The sequence below is a fragment of the Rhinolophus sinicus genome, chromosome 18 (genome assembly GCF_057876585.1).
Source record: "Rhinolophus sinicus isolate RSI-liver-muscle chromosome 18, RSI-T2T, whole genome shotgun sequence".
Classification (NCBI taxonomy): Eukaryota; Metazoa; Chordata; class Mammalia; order Chiroptera; family Rhinolophidae; genus Rhinolophus; species Rhinolophus sinicus.
In genome coordinates this window covers 63,999,249-64,017,055 of record NC_142518.1, presented here as the reverse complement: position 1 = coordinate 64,017,055, position 17,807 = coordinate 63,999,249, and the positions used below count along the sequence as shown (strand labels likewise).

General features: G+C 36.5%; 1 pseudogene; it reads right to left on the bottom strand.

Annotated features, from left to right (window-relative positions):
* Positions 1-15,279: 15,279 nt before the first annotated feature.
* Positions 15,280-15,950, bottom strand: LOC109460336 (peroxiredoxin-6 pseudogene; annotated as a pseudogene).
* Positions 15,951-17,807: the final 1,857 nt, after the last annotated feature.

Below are 17,807 nucleotides of genomic sequence, written 5' to 3'. Positions count from 1 at the left end.
AGTGAGTGTACAAAAAAGGAGATAACAAGCATAAAGAAGGACATAGAAACCATAAAAAAGGACCGTCAGAAATAAAGAATACAATATCTGAAATGAGGAACATACTAGAAGGAATCAATAGCAGATTAGATAAAGCAGAGGATCAAATCAATGATTTAGAAGACAAGGTAGCAGAAAACATTCAATTGGAACAACAAAAAGAAAAAAGAATTTAAAAAAAGAGAAAAACGATAGAATTAAGCACCTTTGGAAGTGACGTCATAAAAATGGCGGCGTGAGGTGAGCCTCTTGAAACCTACCCTGGAATTTACAACAAATTGAACAACTATAACTCCACCAAGGACTCCCTGCATACAAGACAGGCAAGACTAAGAAGCGCACTACTGAAATCACCTCAAGTTGGGCAAATTGCGTGACCAGGGGAGGAAGGAATGGAGAAGTGTGGAGACGGGGCCGCGCTGGTGCAGGACACAGACTTACTTCGGTGCTCCGAGCTCGCTGCATTCCAGAACTAATGCAGCTGCAGGAGAGGGAAGAACTCGGACTGCTAAGGCTCCACATATGGCCCACAGGGCTGAGGGGACAACATATAGTACAGCTGAACCCAATGCAGAGACCTCGGAGCAAAGACTGAGGGAAGAAGGCTGAAAACGGTGGTTTAAGCCCTCACTGACAAGCGGAGAAGAGAAAATTTACGCACTGAGATTAGTCTCCCCCTCCATACCCTCCTAGAGCTCGCCCAGCTCCCACCTGTCCAGTGCTAGAAACGGAACAGCAGCACTGTCCGATCAAAAGAACAGAATATTTGCAGTTCTGAGAACAGTGGTCCAGGGACACAGAATCACAGCCCAACTAGTTCCGGCAAAAGGGAGGGAGCTGTGGAAAAAGGACTGGCTGTGGTGGTCACCACCATTGCTATGGGCCACCTCTCACAATGCACCCCGTCCCTATCCCCACCTGTCTGGGTGGATCCCGAAAGGAGTAACTGAGCTGCTGAAAGACATGGGCTCTGAATCTGATGCAGGAAGAGCTTTCGAACATCAGAAGTTCTCCACATCCCCCATGGAGGCGATGCCACATGACCCAGGTGAACTGTTAACAGAGGAGAAGCATGCCTTCCAGGGAATCCCCCCATTGTGTGAGAAGGTGGAATAGTGCAGAGAAAACATAACACTACAGTGTGAGAGAATAAAAGGCTGCAGTCAGAGAGAAAATAAAACATTCTACAAATACCTGCTAGAAACAAAAGAAAGACCTCTTTCTATCAACCTGTTGCAGAACCCAATCCTGTAGATGTCTAGGAAGAGAAATAATAAATCATTAATTGCCATGAATAACCAAGGTAAGGCAGCTCAGAAAGAAAATGAAAAGTTTCCAGAAAATGAACTTAACGACATGGAAATATGTGACTTAAATGACAGAAAATTCAAGATTGCAGTTCTGAAAAAACTCAATGAGATGCAACAAAACACAGACAGTCAGTTTAATGAACCCAGAAACACAATCAAAGAACAAAATGAACATTTTACCAATGAGATTGAAATTTCCAAAAAGAACCAAATAGAATTTCTGGTGATTAAGAACTCAGTAATAGACATGAAGAATGAAATAGCCACCTTAGGTAGTAGAGTTGACCAGATAGATGGAGGAAAGAATCAATGACATCGAAGATAGAAATCTGAAAATGACACAGATGGAAGAAGGAGACTTGAGAATTAAAAGAAATGAAAGAACTCTACAAGAACTTTCTGACTCCATCAGAAACAGCAATATAAGAATAATGGGCATACCAGATGGACAAGAAAGAGAGACGGGAACAGAGAGTATATTCAAACAAATTATCGATGAGAACTTCCCAAATTTGTGGAAATAACTGGATCCTCGAATCCAAGAAGCAAATAGAATACCTAATTACCTCAACCCCAACAGGCCTTCTCCAAAGCACATTGTATTGAAGCTGTCTAAAATCAATGACAAAGAAAGAATCCTCAAGGCAGCCAGGAAAACAAGATGGTAACCTACAGAGGAAAGCCCATTAGAATGTCATCAGATTTTTCAGCAGAAACTCTACAAGCCAGGAGGGGGTGGAACCAAATATTCAAACTATTGAAAGAGAGAAATTATGAGCCAAGAATAATATACCCAACAAAGATATCCTTTAGATGTGAAGGAGGAATAAAAACCTTTCCAGACATACAGAAGCTGAGAGAATTTTCTAACACATGACCTGCACTACAAGAAATATTGAAGGAGGCTATTCGACCACCATCAATAGGGATAATTTGTGGCAACTAAAACATAAAAGGGGGGAGAGTAAAGGACTGAACCGGAATATGAGAATGGAGAAAGCAAGCATACTGAAGAAAATGGAATACGCTAAATATGAAACTTTCTTTTACATAAACTTAATGGTAATCCCTCAAAAAAAAAAAAATCCAGAACTGAAATATATAACATGCCAAAAGAAGAAACAGAGGGAAAAATCACAGACTACCACCACACAGAAATAATAGACAACAACAAAAAGGCAAAGAAACAATGGAGACACAGTCTTACCAGATAACTAAGGATAGAATGATAGGAAGTCCTCACATATCAATAATCACCTTAAATGTAAATGGACTGAACTCACCAATAAAAAGGCACAGAGTAGCAGACTGGATCAAAAAACTAAACCCAACCATATGCTGTCTCCAAGAGACACATCTCAGCTACAAATGGTATCCAGGGAAAATCAGGTGTAGTCATACTGATATCAAATGGGATAAGGATAACACAAAAAAAGAAAACTACAGACTAATATTTCTGATGAATACAGATGCAAAACTCCTAAACAATATTTTAGCAAATCAAATGCAACAATACATTAAAAAAATTATTCATCATGACCAAGTGGGGGTCATCCCCAGGGCACAAGGATGGTTCAACATACGCAAATCCATCAATGTGATACATCACATAAACAAAATAAAGGACACAAATCATACGATTATATTAATTGATGCAGAAAAAGCATTTGACAAGATACAACATCCATTTATGATTAAAACACTTAATAAAATAGGTACAAAAGGAAAATATCTTAACATAACAAAGGCCATATATGACAAACCTTCAGCTAATCTCATAATTAACGGTGAAAAACTGAAGCCCTTTGCTCTACATTCAGGAACATGACAGAGCTGTCCCCTATCACCTCTGCTTTTCAACATAATGTTGGAAGTCCTCGCCAGAGCAATCAGGCAAGGCAAAGCAATAAAAGGCATCCAAATTGGGAATGAAGAACTTAAATTGTCAACCTTTGCAGATGACAGAGTTTGTTTGCTATATATGGAAAACCCTAAAGACTCCACCAAAAAGCTATTAGAAACAACAAACGAATACAGGAAAGTTGCCGGCTACAAAATCAACATACAAAAGTCCATTGCATTCCTGTATACTAAAAATGAAACGTCAGAAAAAGAAATAAAATAAAATAAAATAAAAATTCCTTTTGCAATTGCAACAGAAAAAATAAAATGCATAGGAATAAACTTAACCAAGGTTGTGAAAGACCTATATGCTGAAACCTATAAGACATTTTTAAAAGAGATTGAAGAAGACACAAAGAAATGGAAAGACATTCTGTGCTCATGGATTAGAAGAATCAACATAGTTAAAATGGCCATATTACCCAAAGCAATATACAGATGTAATGCAATCCCCACCGAAATCCCAATGGCATTTTTAAAAGAAATTGAACAAAAAATCATCAGATTTGTATGGAACCACGAAAGTCCCCGAGTAGCCAAAGACGCCTAAGAGAAAAGAACAATGCTGGAGGTATCACACTCCCTGACTTTAGCTTGTACTACAGGGCAACAATAATCAAAACAGCATGGTATTGTTAAAAAAAAACACACACACAAAAAAAAACAGACACACAGATCAATGGAATAAAATTGAGAACCCAGAAATAAACCCACATAAATATGGACAGATAATTTTTCACAAAGAAGTAAAAAACATACAATGGAGAAAAGACAGCCTTTTCCACAAATGGTGCTGGCAGAATTGGAAAGCCATGTGCAAAAGAATGAAACTGGATTGCTACCTATCACCACGTACCAAAATCAATTCAAAATGGATCAAAGACTTAAGCATAAGACCTGACACAATAAACTGCATGGAAGAAAACATAGGTACTAAATTTATGTACCTTGGGTTCAAAGAGCGTTTTATGAATTTGACTCCAAACGCATGGGAAGTAAAAGCTAAAATAAATGAATGGGACTATATCAAGCTTAAAAATTTCTGCACAGCAAAAGAAACCATTGACAAAATAAAGAGGCAACCAACTGCATGGGAGAAGATTTTTCCAAACAGCGCCTCCTATTGGGTCTAATATCCAAAATACACAAGGACCTCATACCACTCAACAACAACAACAAAAACAAACAACCCAATTGAAGATTGGGCAGAGGACCTGAAGAGATATTTCTCCAAAGAGGACATACAGATGCCCAATAGACATATGAAAAAATGTTCAACATCACTAATCATCAGAGAAATGCAAATAAAAACCACAATGAGATATCACCTCACCCCAGTCAGAATGGCTATCATCAACAAGACAAATAGTAACAAGTGTTGGAGAGGCTGTGGAGAAAAAGGAACCCTCATACACTGTTGGTGCAAATGCAGACTGGTGCAGCCGCTATGGAAGGCAGTGTGGAGGTGACTCAAAACTTACGAATAGAATTACCAAAATTTGTGAGTAGAATGACCCAGCAACCCCTTTCTTGGGTATCTACCCAAAAAATCTGAAAATATTTATCCATAAAGATATGTGTGCTCCAATGTTCATTGCAGCTTTATTTACAGTAGCCAAGACTTGGAAACAACCAAATGGCCTTTGATAGATGAATGGATAAAGAAGTTGTGGTATATATATACAATGGAATACTATTTAGCGCTAAGAAAACATGAAATAGGATCATTTGTGACAACATGGATGGATTTTGAGGTTATAATGCTAAATGAAAGGAGTCAGACAGAAAAAGTAGAGAACCATATGATTTCACTGATATGTGGTGTATTAACCAAATACAACAAAAGAACAAGACAAACAAATGAAGGAACAAAAACTCATAGATATAGACAATAGTTTAGTGGTTACCAAAGGGTAAGGGGAGAGGGGAGCTCTAGAAGAGGGTAAAGGGGGTCTAATACACGGTGATGGAAAGATAACTGACTCTGGGTGGTGAACACACAATGTGAGATATAGATAATATATTATAGAATTATACATCTGAAATCTATGTAACTTTACTAAATATTGTCGCCCCAATAAACTTTAAAGAAAAAACGAAGACAGTTTAAGGGACCTTTTGGAAAACATCATGTGTAACAATATTCACATCATAGGAGTATCAGAAAGAGAAGAGGGGGAGCAAGAAATTGAGAACCTATTTGAAGAAATAATGACTGAGAGCTTCCTTAACTTGGCAAAGGAAATAGATATACAAGTCCAGGAAGTACAGAAATCCCAAACAAGATAAACCCAAATAGTCTTACACAAAGTCACATTATAATTAAAATGGCAAAGGTTAAAGACAAAGAGAGAATCTTAAAAGCAGTAAGAGAAAGATAACTACTTACTTACAAGGGGGCTCCCATAAGACTATCAGCTGATTTCTCAACAGAAACTTTGCAGGCCTGAAGGGAGTGGCAGGAAACATTCCAAGTGATAAAAAAAAACACACAAAAAACTAAGACTTATGACCAAGACTACTTTACCCAGCAAAGCTATTTAAAATTGAAGGAGAGATAAAGAGCTTCCCAGACAAGAAAAAGTTAAAGGAATTGATTACCACCAAGCCAGTATTACAAGAAACGTTAAAATGACTTCTTAAAGGCAAAAACAAACAAAGATAAAAAATATGAATAACAAAACGGTAATAATCTAAGTATCTATCAATAATCACTTTAAATGTACATGAATTACATGCTCCATTCAAAAGACATAGGGTAGCTGAATCAATAAGAAGCCCCATGAATTTGCTGTCTACAAGAGACCTACTTCAGAAAGATTTACATAGACTGAAAGTAAAGGGATGGAAAAAGATATTTCATGCAAATGAAAATGAGAGAAAAGCTAGGGTAATAACATTTATATTGGACAAAATAGACTTTAAAACGAAGACTATAATGAGAGACATAAAAAGGACACTACATAATAATAAAGGGATCAATCCAACAAGAGGACATAACCCTAGTAAATATTTATGCACCCAACATAGGAGTACCTAAATATATAAACCAAATATTGACTGACATAAAGGCAGAGATCAAAAGCAACACAATCATAGTAGTGGACCTTAACACCCCACTGATACCAATGAACAGATCTTACAGACAGAAAACACGGAAACAGTGACCTTAAATAACACACCAGACCATATAGATTAAATTGATATTTTTAGAAAATTTCACCCCAAAACAGCAGAATATACATTCAAGTGCACATGGAACATTTTCCAAAATAGACCACATGGTAGGCCACAAGACAAGTGTCAATAAACTTATAAAAATTGAAATCATATCAAGTATCTTCTCTGACCACAATGGTGTGAAACCAGAAATCAATTACAAGAAAGAAACTTAAACACACATAAACACATGGAGACTAAATAACATGCTACTATAACAAATGAGTCAACCATAAGATAAAGGAAGAAATCAACAGATATTTTGAGACAAACAAAAATGAAAACACAACTAGTGAAAAATCTATGGGACACAGCAAAAGCAGTCCTGAGAGGGAAATTCATAGCAATGAAGGGCTACCTAAAAAACAAGAAAAATCTGAAATTAACAGTCTATCTTTACACCTAAGTGAACTGGAAAAAGAACAGCAAACAAAAAACAAAGTGAATTCAAGGAAAGAAATAATAAAGATCAGAGTGGAAATAGATGAAATAGTGACCAAAAAACAAAAACGAAAGATCAATGAAACCAAGAGCTGTTTTTTTTTTTTTTTTTTTTTAAAAAAAAGACAAACAAAATTGACAAACCTTTAACCAAACCAGACTCATCAAGAAAAAAAAGAGAGAGGACCCAAATAAATAAAATCATAAATGAAAGAGAGAAGTGACAATGGATACCACAGAAATACAAAAAAAAAAAAAAAAAATTAAGAAAGTACTACAAGCAATTATATGACAATAAATTGGACAATCAGGAAGAAATAGATAAATTCCTAGAAGAATACACTCTTCCAAGTCTGAATCAAGAAAAAACAGAAAATCTGAACAGACTGATTACTACTAACAAAATTGGATCAGTAATCAACAAGCTCCCAACAAAAACACATACTAGACCAAATGGCTTCACAGGTAAATTTTACCAAATATTTTTTTTAAAAATTAACTCTTATTATTCTCAAACTATTGCAAAAAATTGAACAGGAGGGAAGGCTCCCAAACTCATTTTAAGAGACCATCACTGCCCTGATTTCAAAACCAGACAGAGACATTATTAAAAAAGAAAATTATAGGCCAATATGCCTAATGAACATAGATGTAAACATCCTCAACAAAATAGTAGCAAATCAAATTCAGCAATACATTAAAAAGATCATACACTGTGATCAGTGGGATTCATTCCTTGTTCAATATCCACAAACGAATCAATGTGATACACCACAAAAACAAAATGAAAAATAAAAATCATACGGTCATATAATTAGATGCAGAAAAAGCATTTGAAAACATCCAGCATCTTTTTATGATAAAAACTCTCAGCAAAGTGGGAATAATGGGAACATATTTCAACATAATGAAGGCCACATATAACAAACCCAGAGCTGATATTATATTCAGTGGGCAAAAGCTAAAAACATTCTCCTTAAGATCGGGAACAACACAAGGATGTCAACTTTCACCACTTTTATTCAACATAGTACTGGAAGTCCTAGCAACAGCAATTAGACAAGAAAAAGAAATCCAAATTGGCATCCAAATTGGAAAGGCAGAAGTAAAATTGTCATTATTTGCAGATGACATGATACTATATATAGAGAACCCCAAAGATTCCACCAAAGACCTATTAAAACTGATACATGAATTTTGTAAAGTAGCAGGATGCAAAATTAATAATCAGAAACTGGTTTGCATTTTTATATACCAATAACAAACTGTCAGAAAAAGAAATTAAGAAAACAATCTCATTTACAATTGCATCAAAAAAAAAACACCTAGGAATAAATTTTACCAAGTGTAAAAGACCTATACTCAGAACATTATAAGATATTGAAGAGAGAAATTAAAGAAGATACACATAAATGGAAACATATAACTTGCTCATGGATAGGAAGAATTAATATAGTTAAAATGTCATACTGCCCAAAGCAATCTATAGATTCAATGCAATCCCTATCAAAACACCAACGGCATTTTTCAAAGAACTAAGACAAATAATCTTAAAATTTATATGGAATCATAAAAGACCCCAAATAGCTTCTGCCATCCTGAGAAAGAAGATTAAAGGTGGAGGTATCACGCTACCTGACATCAAACTACACTACAAGGCCATAGTAATCAAAACAGCATGACATTGGCATAAAAACAGACACATAGATCAATGGAACAGAAAAGAGAGCCCAGAAATAAATCCATGCCTATGTGGTCAATTAATCTATGACAAAGGAAGCAAGAATTTACAATGAGGTAAAGACAGTCTTTTCAAAAAGTGGTGCTGGGAAAGCTAGATATATGCATGCAAAAAAATGAAACTGGACCACTTACACCATACACAAGAATAAACTCAAAATGTATTAAAGACTTAAATGTAACACCCAAAACCATAAAACTCCTAGAAGAAAATATAAGAAGTAAATTCTGACACATTACCCTTAGTAATATTTTAACTGATATATCTCCTCAGGCAAGGGAAACAAAAGAAAGTATAAACCAATGGGACTATATCAAACTAAAATGTTTTTTCACAGCAAAGGAAATGATCAACAAAACAAAAAGACATCCTATTAAATGGGAGAAGATATTTGCCAATAATACATCTGATAAGGGTTTAATATCCAAAATTTATTAAAAAACTCAACCCCAAAAACCCAAATAATCCAATTAAAAAATGGGCAGAGGACTTGAATAGACATTCCTCTATTCAGGAGGAGATACCCATGGCCAATAGACATATGGAAAGATGCTCAACATCACTAACTATCAGAGAGATGCAAATAAATACCACAATGAGATACCATCTCACACCTGTCATTATGTCCATCATCAATAAATTAACAAACAACAAGTTTTGGTGAGGATGTGGAAGAAAGGGAACCCTTGTGCACTGTTGGTGGGATTGCAAATTGGTTCAACCACTATGGAAAACAGTATGGAGGCTTCTCAAAAAATTAAAAATAGAACTGCCTCTGACCCAGCAATTCCACTCCTTGGTAGTTATCCAAAGAACTCCAAAACACTAAATCGAAAAATATATATACACCCCTGTTTACTGAAGCACAATTCACAATAGCCAAAATATGGAAACAACTGAAATGTTCATCAATAGATGATTGGATAAAGAAATTGTGGTCCATTTATACAATGGAGTATTACTCTGCCATAAAAAAGGAATGAAATCTTAGCATTTGCAACAACATGGGTAGACCTAGAGGATATTATGCTAAGTGAAGTAAATCAGACCAAGAAGGAGAAATACCATATGATCTCACTTATATGTGCAATCCTATGTGCAATCCAAAGAACAAAATAAACAAACAGAACAGAAACATATTCGTAGATACAGAGAACAAACTAATGGTTGTCAGAGGGGAGGGGCGTTGAGGGGATAGGTGCGGAAGGTGAAAGGATTAAGAAATAGAAACTGGTAGTCTGAAAAAAGTCACAGGGATGTGAAATACAGTATGGGGAATATAGTCAATAATTTTGTAAAACTATGTATAGTGTCAGACAGGTACTATACTTACTGGGGGATCACTGCATAAGTTATATAAATGACTAAACACTGTGCTGTACACCTGAAACTAATATAAAATAATATTGAATATCAAATACACACACACACACACACACACACACACACACAGAGGGTGCCAAAAAATATGTATACACATTTTTAGAAAGGAGAAAACTGTATTAATATTACGCTGATGGTAACCACTTTGAGAACCTCTTGTAATTGCAGAAGTCAAATGTGACTTGTATTCATCTTTTGTTATCAGTATATATTGAGTATTACAATTTTAATAGTTTCCTTTCTTAAAATGTATATATGTATGTATATATATATATATCATATATATATATATACATATATATATATATATATATATATATCATATATATATATAATAGCTATGTACGGTGTCAGATGGGTAGTAGACTTGTTTGGGTTATCATTTTGTGAAGCATGTTAATGTCCAATCTTTATGTTGTTTTGTACACGTGAAACTAATAATAATAATAATAATAAAACAGGAAACAAAGCAATTTATTCCCAGGAAGAGGCATAGAGCACTAGGGAGATGACAACCTAAATAGATTTAACTGTAAAGAACAGTTTTTATTTTTACTTTTACAAGAAGAATTGAATCCAGACAGTAGTTATAAATAACAAGGTCATTTACTTAGGTGAGAGAAGCCAATTTGTTTTCTCCAAATAAGCACATACATGCAGCTGCTCTTGCCAATGCCAAAGCTTTTGGCAGAGTGTGCCAAGAGAAGACATAGTCTACCTTAGCCAATAAAAATCCTCAGAGTTGGAAGTTCCACAGGTCTTGCAGTAATTGAAAATGTATTTGCTGTCTTGAAGAGTATATAGGTTTAGTCATAAAAGCTGATTATTCAAGACCGTGTTGATGGGAAGAAGACTGTACATACAATGATTGTCAAAGACCAACGAAAAGCAAAGAAAGAACTGAGTGTTCCATTAACCTCTGCTAATGTCAAAGCAAAATCAGTAGTGAAAAGAAAAGGTAAAGTTGAAAAAGAAAGAAATAAGTTCTAATTCTATGAACAACACCTAACAGAAGTGCTAAAAGCCTAAAAGAAAAGAAAAAAAAAAATCAATCCTTTCCCCACATCCACTGTGTGAGCTTAGGACTGAAAAATAAAGCAATATATAGCACTTGTTTGCTAGAATGTGTTATGGCACAGTTCATTGCCATAAAAATATAGCAGCAATCTACTTCCTCTTTGAAGTGAAATAAGGATCAGTAAGCAGCCTTCATCACATCAAGGGATTTCAGTAGACATATATGTGGATTGTGATGCCTACAGAGTATTAGCTTTTCAGAGTTTAACTGATTATAGCCATTTAATTGGGCAGCCTGAGCCTGTTTGGGTTTGAAACACATTGTAGATTCAGTCTGTTTCTCACATTTTCTAGGGACCTTAAATTTCATTATATATATGTATAATTTAAGAAATATATTAACGATGTTTCAAATGATAGTGAATTTTTATTGTAATTAATCACTGTCATGCAGGGACTCTGGTCCGGCTCCGCACATAAGAACGCAGGATATGGTGAAGCCAAAAAGGAACACCAATGGTGTCATAGATAGAGGAGTCATACCACTGTATTCTCGCTGGCAGCTGGGTTGGAGATACAAAAGCAAACATTCGCCAGTACCCCAACAAGGGGTCTTCCTGCACCCCAGTCTCGCTGGTGGCCGGGCAAGACACGCGAAGTGGGATCAACACGATCTGCAACCTGCCATCTGCTTCTCTGCCTGCCAACCAACCAACACAGCCATGGCAGTTATGTCAGTGGCTGATTAGCTAACTGGTTACAGCTGATGGCCAACTAGTCAGAGCTGATGGCCATCTACTACCTGAGCCAGCACCTTTCCACGTGAGGCCGAGAGCCTGGAAACTGCTCCCTGGTACTCTGTCCCCACAATCACTCTATCAGTAAGTGAGACTTGTAACTTAGTGTCCTGGTGATAAAAGGCAGTCTTGTGTTTACAATAGAATTACCACAACAATGCTTTATGAAAGAGAAAAAGCCAATGGCCTTTTCACTCTGCAGCAGGTTCATAATTTCACTGTGTACAGTATATTTCTGGTTGTTGATACAAATGTTTACTGGACAGTTCCTTCAAGCTATGGGAAACTTGGGTTAGAGAAGGGATTGGAGAGATAGCAATTGAATCTCCAAATAGTGACACATTCTAGAAGTTACTGTAGAAACTTCAGAGAGATGTCACCATTGACCATGAAATTGATACTTATCTGATTATCATTTCATAGAAATTATAGTCCTGGTTATATTACATGTGAAATCATACTTTTTATTTGGCATGGGAAAAGTACTGCTATTAAAAGACGACATGTTTCTGAAAACCCTAATTATCTGAGGACATAAATTACCTACTTATACAAGCTATTAATATGCTATTCCATTATTCCATTTTCATCTTCAGGTCCCAAACAATCGAACAAAATACAAATTTGGAATAATTTCTTCTCAGTTTAGGAATATGAAAGCTAAAAGTGGAAAACATTAGTTTTAATAATAATTGAGGTAAGCTTCAGTCTTGGGAATCATGAAAGCCAAGATTTTTTAATTTTCAAAGCTACTACCTATTGTCTTGACCTGGTCCATATAGAAAATGGTGGATTTGATTATCAATGGAGAGAAGATCCATAGCAGCCAAAGGATAAAACATAAGCCCAAGAAAAAAAAAATCTAGAACAGAATAACAACAATGTAAGTCGGCAAAACTAAGGTTAATTTTTATACTAAAGTTGTATGCTCTCTATATGTCACATGAGGTCTAAATTGCAAGAGCACAACCTTCAACTATCAATAATTGAGGCCTTGGTAATGCATGTTGAATCATCCATAAAATATGCTCTTCTTTTTCTCTCCTTATAGCCTATTATGGGCTCTGGAGACAGACTGCCTGGGTTTAAGTCCCTGCTCCACCACTTATTGGCTATGTGATCCTGGACAAGTCACCTAATCTCTCTGTGCCTCGATTTCTGAAATATGAGGATACAAGGTTTGTTCTGAGTATTTGTTTATGAATTAACATGTATAAAACACTTAGAATAGTGCCTGACCTATAGCAAGTAATGATATGTACTATGTTTGTGTTATTACTATAACATATTCACTAGTAACACATCCATTAACAGGTAGATAGTAGAAGAAAAGTAAGAATATATTAAAATATAGATTTATATTCATTCATTTCACATTGATTGAGGTCCTAGTATGTGCTAAACATAATATTATTTGTTAAAGATGCATAGACAACACAGGGTCTCTAATTATGGGCAATTATGAAACAGTGTGATGAGTGTTGCATAATAATGGCACCTCATTCAAGGTAGTGAATCAGTGAATGCTGCATAAGTACTCATTCAGAGAATTGTAAATATTTCAGTATGGCTAGATTACAAAGTGTAAGGAGAAAGTATTGAGATACGAGACTTAAAATGAAAGTAGGGACTTTGAATGCCATACTAAAAGAAGTAGATTTCATCCTAAAAGCAATAGGAAGATACAAAAGGATTTAACAATCTTTTAAATGTCATGATTTAATTTTTAAGATAAAACTGTCAGGAGAGTGGAGGATGGATTGAAGGTAAAGTGTAGGGGAGCAAAATTAAAATCAGGCTGGAAATGAGGTCATTTCCATAATGTGAGCATAAAATGATAAAGATCTAAATTAAACAATGTTCATAGGGATAGAAAGGGAAAAACAGATTCAAGAGATGTTTAGGAGACATCATTTCCAGGATTTGGAAGTCAGCTTGGATTGGTGGACAGCGTGAGTGAAAAGCATTAATGATGACATGAAGAAATCTACCTCAGAGAAATGAAAGAGAAAATATAGGAAGAGGAGTAAATTCCAGAGAGGGAATTGTGAATTCAGTTTAGGTCATGTAAGTTTCAGTTACCTCTTAGGTTGTATGAGTTTAAGTTACGTGTTAGACAGCCACACAGTAGATAGTTTTATATATGAGTCTGAATGGCAGGAAAGAGCTGGCAGCATGCCATGATAGCTGAAGATAAGTTCATGTGTGGGTTTAGCCAGGAAGAGAGAGAATGGTTACTTGGGAAACAGCAATACTTAATGGCTACATTTAAAAACAGGAAGTCTGGGAAGAGAGTGAGAGGAATATACAGAGAGGTAAAAGGAAACACCCCTGGTTTCTCTTAACTTTGTTAAGAGAAGAAAGGAAATAGAAAATTTTATGAAAGGTAGAAGTGACAAATGATGCATCGATGTCAAGTAAGATTAATTCACTTCACAAGCATTTACTGAGTGCAGACGATCTATGAGATCCTGTTGTAGGGATATAGAGGACAGAAAGAATCCTTTTGATTTAGTATCAGTGAGGTCACAGATGACCTGCACTAGACCAGATTCTGGGCTTGATGAGGACAGCATCCCCATGGTTACAAATGGCAGTTACTTCAGGAAAGGATGGTACTGACACAGTGGATATAAAGGAAGTCAGATGGACACATGTCTTGTTAGGGAGACCACTTCAGGGACGGTGTAGGTGCCTGACCACTACATTGTACACCTGAAGCTGAAGCTGAATAATATTGAATGTCAACTATAATTAAATATATATCTAGTCATGGGATGTGGAGTACAGCATAGGGAATAGAGTCAATGGAACTGTAATAGTTATATACGATGTCAGAGGGGTAGTAGTTTGGGGAGGGGTTATCACTTTGTGAGGGGTGTAAATGTCTGACTATTATTAATACATTGTTTTGTACACCTGAAACTAATAAATAAAAATAAATAAATGAAAACATAATAGAGCAATTCTGGAACCTTCATGGACTAAGCTAGTATGGAAGCCTTCCTACTACAAACACCTGATAAGACTTGATAAAAGATAACCAAAGTTTTAAATACATGTTTAAATATCTATGCTCCCAAGAAACAAAGGGAAGTCCCTATATGCCCAAGGAAATTGAAAGGATGATTGGCAAGTACACAAACCAATACTCTGGCAGCCACGTAGCATGGGCTGAGATGGGCATGGGATGAAGTAGCGAGCAGAATCAAAAAGAGCCCACGCTAGCTAGGGGCTTCGTTTTTGTTTGTTTTGTTTTAAGTGCCATTTTCGCTTAATAAGCCAGTAGTTGAGCAACCTAAAGACCTTGGCTGTGATCACACCGGGCTATTTTTGTGGAACTGCTGTAGGAAACGTGATCGGCATCTGGTATCCTTCGGCTGGCTCACTGTGCTCATGAGCAGCTCCAGCATCAACTCCTCTGGGAGACCTACGGCTGGGGCGAGTAACGCAGGTATTTCTTCCCAGGTGGGAGCTCTTTGGTGAAGACTCATTTAGGGAAAATTTTCTTGGCTTCCTCTTCAGGGATGGTGGGAAGGACCATCACGCTGTCTCCATTCTTCCCCTAACCGGGGTAGCAACCCTCTTTTCTCCTGTCAGCTGGAGAGAGATAACGACTCTGAGAATCTCATCCAAGTTCCTGCTGGTGGTAGCTGGGTAGAGGATAGACAGCTTCAGTTTCTTGTCAGGACCAAAAATAAACACTACTCGAGCTGTCACAGGCATGTCCTTTTCATCCTTCTCTGCTGGCTCCAGGATGCCTAGAGGGTGGCGAGGTCCCAATGCTGATCATCAATGATAGGAAAAGGTAACTTTTCTGTGGGCTTCTCGCCATTGTAAGCATTGATATCCTTGCTCCAGGCAAGACGGTCTTCAATGCTGTCTACTAAAAGGGCAATCAGCTTAACGTTCCTCTTGGAAAATTCTGGTGCCAGCCTTGCAGCTCTGCAAAGCTCCGATACACACTGGGGTCAAGTCCCAAGGGTGGGAGAAGAGAATGCCCCATGAGTCTCCCAGATAGTTGTGGATACGGATGTGGCCAAGAGTAGCATTGACTTCAAAGTAGAGAGCCTTGTCCCCAAGAAGGAGACCTCCAGGCATGATGGCAGAGGTGACACAGGAGGATGAGGAAAGCTGGTTCTGACCTAGTAGGTGATACAGCGAAGTGGGGCCTGGAGGGAGGCTTTGGTTTTAAATACCCACAAAAAGGACTGGAAACAAGCCCTTGGGCCCACTCAGGGTGGAGGCAACAGAATTGAGATGGGTGTGATTCCGGGAGAAATTAATCAGAATGGACTATTAAAGAAACTGAAAATGCTATTGAAATAGCTACTCTTCCACATATAAATGCAATCCTAATCATTACCAAAAATAATGACACGATTTTAAGTTTTTTTCTCCAAACATCAAAGATCACTATAATATACAAACTCTTGAGGAGTTTAAAAATGAGTTCAATCTCTCCAACTCAGTTTTTAGAACTACTGTAACCAAGGACTATACAAGAAATGAAAATTACAGGTAATCTCATTTATAAACATAAATACAAAATTCCAAAATAAAGTTGCAGCAAACAGAATTAAGTAACAAATATTAAAAATAAGTAAATGAATAAATAAAATAAAAATCATGACCACTTCGATTTTAACCCTAGTGTGTCTGGAGCTTCATTATTTTTATTATGTAACAGGTAACAGTCCTGTCTCCTTCTCAATATACACGTGCAGCTACAAGGGTCGCTCTTTCAAATAGAAAACATAGTGACCGTGATTTTTTCTGCCCAGGCTCAAGATGTTATGAATTAGAAACTATGTAGAAATATGCCATTCAACTGACTAGCTTAATGGAAAAGACCTTTCTAGAAGAAGTCCATGTTCCTTCAATAAGTTCAACAATAGGCTGTCAATATTTATTTCAGTAGAAGGAAAGGAACTACATTTTAGAACCGGTAAAGTGTTTTTGCTTCTAACAAAAGACATTTCCCCATCTAGGCATCAAATGATTTTTACATTCACAAACACCCATTTTTTTAAAACTCTCAGAAAAGTTTTAAGGAGTGTATGAATGCATATGAGTATAAATTTTTATTGTGTAATAACACATGCAGTTTTAGCACAGAAAGGCTACAATGTTATCTGAATTTTATACTCAAATGAAAATTACAGCAACTATCCATGTTGGAGACAGACTCCTGTTTAATGCCATAATTTAAACCCCACATCTTCATTCCGTTGATTGTACTGGGTTTTTATTTTGAAGGAAAAATGTTTTTTTCCCTTTGTGAAAGAAGTTCATACTCTGCTTCCTGACCGCTTCCAAACTATTTGGAATGATGCTTCATACTTTCAAAAATTATGCCCACATGTTACAAATCTAGAAGCTCTGGATGTGGTTGACACACTGTAGGGCTTCATATCATATTGTAATGTCCTGGTTAACTTGAGAGAAAGGGATCATCTTACAGGTGTTTTGAAAAAAATTAGAAGTGCTATTTAAGAGAGGACTAATAGCTTGTTTGTACTGCATTAGTTGGTCAACGTGTATTGAATGGGCACCTGCTTTGTACCAGATATGATGCTGGATATGGAAGAGGTAGCACATATTATGTCAGTTTTCACCCTTGCTCTCATGGACTTTGTGGACTGGAAATAGCTCTTGTTTCCAGATTCTGCAGACCTGCCTCGCCATTGAAAGCAGCCAAACGTGTATTTTCTTCTTTTGCCTCCTTCCCAGGGACATGCTTCTAGTCCAATGCAAAAGATAGAAAAACAAATATTGGCACTAAATGATAATACTACATGTGGCTTTCTTGCTCTCGTGCTAACAATAAAATGTGGTACCTAAAGAAGGGACAAGGAGTTGCCATGCCTTTGATACAGCAGCTCAGAATTAATTCCTACATAATTTATAGGAGGTTGTTTATCTTGGTTTTGTTTGGTTTTATCAGGAATGCTAGAT